At 36.4% G+C, this 4,451-nt stretch overlaps 1 pseudogene; it reads left to right on the top strand.

Moving 5' to 3' along the window:
- The first annotated feature begins 1,481 nt into the window (after window positions 1-1,481).
- Window positions 1,482-2,871, top strand: LOC102852044 (annotated as a pseudogene).
- The last annotated feature ends 1,580 nt before the right edge of the window (window positions 2,872-4,451 follow it).

The following is a 4,451-nucleotide window of genomic DNA, read 5'->3' as shown; positions in this document are numbered from 1 at the left end:
ATTAATTGAAAGAAAATTCTGAATTATTTTAACTAAGTCCTTCCCCTTGAAAGCTCAGGAGTGTCTTCTCTAAATTCCTCTAATTAAACAACATCTCAAATGAATTTTTATGAGAAAATGTCAAAGTATATTTCAGCCTAACTAATGAGGAGAATTGTACTTATGCAAAACCTATACTTCGATCAAGGAAACACTGCATGGTTCAAAATTGAGAAGAGTGTCAAGGATGTGTCCTATCACCATATCTTTTCAATCTATATGTGGAACAGATTATCTGGAAGGCTGGGCTCTAGGAGCAGAAATGTGGTATCAGAATTGGAGGTAGACTCATCAGCAATCTGTGTTATGTAGATTATACAATCCTGTTTGCTGAAACTGAGGAGGACCTGAAGCACTTGCTGAAGAAGGTCAAGGACTGAAGCCTTCAATATGAATTGAAGTTCAACATCAAGAAAACAAAGATTCTCACCACTGGGCTGATTGGCAACATTATGATGAATGGTGAAGAGATTGAGAATGTTAACAATTTTCATTTGCTTGGCTCCACAATCAACACTCTTGGTCCCAGCAGCCAGGAAATTAAAGGACAAATTGCATGGAAAAGTCTGCTGTCTACAAGTTTGTTTTTCTTTTGTTTGGGTTTTTTTAAGTTCTATTGTGACTTGGGTGAAAGTTTGCAGAGTAAACTGTATTTTCACTTAACAGTTCACACACATTTTGATCCTGTAGGGTTTTCACAAAGCAAATCACCTTGATACTAAACTGTTGCCACCCCTCAGATGCTTAAAAGTTGCTTCTAATTGCACTTTAGAGTTCTGCTCCAAACCATCTTATTTTAGATTTGAAACAATTTTCTTTTTTTCAGTGTAATCTATTTGCTCTGAAAACTCTATAACCATTTCTTCTTACTTATTTAGTATAAAAAGGATTTCCTGCCACAGAAATTACATTTTTTGCTGTCTCTCCTTCTAACCACAAAGTATGGATGAAAATTTTTATTCAGACAGGAACTCTAACACAATGAGAATCAAATCTCCTTCAAAGTGAAAAATTCCTTATAGTAGGAATTATGGATTATATTGTTGTTGTTAATCTTATTGTGTCATGAAGTCAAATATGACTTATAGTCAACAGATCTGAGCTTAACTTATCCTGTACCTCCTTTGTGATATCTGATATGCTTAAGTCAATTTCTACAATCCTGGTGTTAATTCATCTTCTTAAGGAGCTTCTTCTCCTTCTATGTCTGTTCACCTTTCCCAATAAGAGGTCTTAATGGTCAAAACCTATAGAGTTCAATAAATATGCTGAGTGTTAAAAGACATACCCTGTGGATGAACCTGAGGCACCTGGGAGTGAAATGGACTATGAAGGTCTTAGGAAATAGCATATAAATTGCTTAAGAGTGGTTTATCAAAGGAAAGAGACTAAAAAACCTACTTGAGACTGATGCCACACCTGTCCCAGGACCCAGTACACTGATGCTTCTCTGCAGTGGGGAGGCCTTCTCCCCAGCTGGAGGTTTGGAACCAGTAACAGAGATCAAATGATTGTAGATCCCTTCAATTCAAAACATAATGTTGTTATGAGAATAAATGAATCTGGGAAGAGTAACTCTTCCTTTGCAATTCAGTTTGTTCTCAGTGATGAGTTTAATTATCTTGTCCAAAACAATAACTGGCTTTGTTACAAAGTAATTTCTTAATTTTCTTAATTTCTTAATTTGTTACAAGTAATTACTGCTTTTGTGGAGATTATTTTTGACAATTCAGACAATTGGTAACTGATTGATAAAGAGGACGTTTCACCTCAAAGAGTAATTGGTGCCAAAAAGGATCAATATTTTTTAGACAACAAAGGGGTTAGGAGAATGTGAAAACCTCCTTGAAAGTTCTGGTTTTTCTTGAAGCAATCCTTACTATATTGTTAAACAAGGAAAGATCAACCAGATGGCAACAGCACCAGATTCTCAGACAATAAAAACTACTAAGAGAAACTGCTGGTACTTGAGTATATGATGAGCAAAAAGAAGAAAGAATCTCCCTAATGAAAGAAACAGAGGGAAAGTGGAGAAATAAATCAATGAATTAATTAATCCATTAATTAATCCATTAAGAAATTAATCAATGATTACATACTTTAGAGGAAGAAAAGGAAGAATTAGCTCAGTATCACAAGTGGGGTAAAATGAGATGAGCCATGGAATACACCATTTACTTAATAAGACTTGTGTGAAACTTGATGAGCTTTCTGCTAAGCGACAGACTAGTGGAGAAAAATCCAATTAAGAGATTCTCAGCAAGATGCCAGAGATAAAATGGAGGATATTGAATGCCAGGGTTGAGAACTGAAAACAAAAATTTCAGCTATGAAAGAGGAAAAGGAACAGCTCAATGCTGAACAACAAGAGCAAATTAAGCAGAGAACTAAATTGGAGCTTAAAGCCAAGGATTTGCAAGATGAATTTGCAGGCAATAGTGAGCAAAGGAAATGCTTATTAAAGGAAAGGCAGAAGCTTCTCGAAAAAATAGAAGAAAAACAGAACGAACTGGCAGAAATAGAACCTAAATTCAGGAGTGTCAAAGAAAAAGAAGAGCAAGGCATTGCTAGATTGGCCCAAATTACGCAGGAAAGAACAGATATTTGTGCAAAGCAGGGTTGAGGAAGCCAATTTACTTCAAAAGAAGAAAGGGCTAAATGAATTAAAAGGAGTTCAAATCCTTAGATCAGGCTATTAATGACAAGAAGAGACAAATTGCTGCCATACACAAAGATGTGAAGGGCACTGAAACAAATAAAGTGAAAAATCTGGAACAATATAATAAATTGATTTTAAATTATCAACTGTCAGTGCCTTCAAGACAGTTTTAACTTCACATAACCTTGTAGGACAGAATAAAACTGCCCATAACATTTCTGAAACTGCAAATCTTTGCAGAAGCAAACAGCCTCATCTTTTTCCTGAGGACTGGCTGGTGTATTCAAACAGCAAGCTAACACTTACTTTACCTACAGTAGCCCAAAGGCTTCTTTTTATCTTAATTTCTGTAGTACGAAAAGTAAACTGTGTTTAGTGATTTTTGTTGTGCTAATTTTATTAATTATTTAACTGTATTGTGCTGGGAAAGTCTGCGATTAGAGACCTCTCCAAAGTACTGAAGAGCAACGATGTCAGTCTGGAGACTAAGGTGCTCCTGATACAGGTCATGGTCTTTGCAATTACTTGCTACGCAGCAGAGAACTGGGCAATGACTAGGGATAATAGAAGGAGAATTGATGCCTTTGAGCTATGGTGTTGGAGAAGAGTATTGATTATACCATGGACTGCTAAGAGAACAAACAGGTTTGTCCTGGAGAGGGTGAGACCAGGCTGCTCCTTGAAGGCAAGGATTCTGAAGCTTCATCTGTTATACTTTGGACATGTTGCAAGGAGGAATCAGTCCTTGGAGAGGGATGTCATGCTTGGGAGGATGGAGAGACAGCACAGGAGAGGAAGACCCTCAGTGAGATGGATTGATTCAGTATTGGGGTAATGGGGGTAAAAGTGTCAGAGACAATGAAATTGGCACAGGATAGGGCAGGGTATAGAACTGTTGTACATAGGATCGCTATGAGTCACAGGCAACTTGATGGTACATAACAACAACAATTTTCTTTTATTTGCATAACATAACATCTATAGAGGGAGTTCTAGTGGCCTAGTCCTCGGAGAGTAGCACTGTCCATCCAAAGGCACATGGTTAATGTCCACCAGCTGCTCTGTAGAGGAAGATGGATAGTCTCCTCTTGTGCAGTTTACAGTCTCTGAAAACATGCTGGAAAATCAACTATGAGTCACTTCTGACTTGGCTTCAATGCATTTTTTGTGTTTAACTCCTATAGACTTGTTAACTTAAGTTCAGATGTGTCTAATTAATTTAAAAATATCTTGATTCCAGCAACCACTATAGGAAAGATAAAACAAGAAAAACCTATCTGATTATAAGATTTATACGTTCTTATAAAGGGGTAAAATATTCATTCTATTGTTGTTGTTGATTGCCTTCAAATCAAGCACAATTCATAGTGACCCTATGACTAAATCTTTAGTTTTGGGGTGTGTTTTTTTTAGTTACTTTTTTTAATATCCTATTACCTAACTAAAAACTAAAGATTTAGTCAAAATAAAGAAATTTGTTAAGATGGAATACTAGAAAATATCCAAATGACTCAAAAAACTTCCCATCATTGCTGTTAAATCAGAACTGACTCATAGCTGTGATTTTTCAGTGGTTTTTCAGAGGCTGTAAATCTCAATAGGAAGATTGCTCATCTTTCCCCCACAATATTGCTGATAAATGCAAACTGCCTGCCTTTGAATTGTCAGCACAACTAGGTCACAAGAAGTCTTTAAATAACTCAAAAATAGGCAAGAAAGGGGAAAGACGGGGAAATAAGATTAAGCAGTAAAC

Source organism: Elephantulus edwardii, unplaced genomic scaffold (assembly GCF_000299155.1).
Source record: "Elephantulus edwardii isolate Elephantulus edwardi_28Jun2011 unplaced genomic scaffold, EleEdw1.0 scaffold00212, whole genome shotgun sequence".
Taxonomy (NCBI): domain Eukaryota; kingdom Metazoa; phylum Chordata; class Mammalia; order Macroscelidea; family Macroscelididae; genus Elephantulus; species Elephantulus edwardii.
Note: the sequence above shows the minus strand (reverse complement) of the source record. Positions and strands in the feature narration are given on the sequence as shown.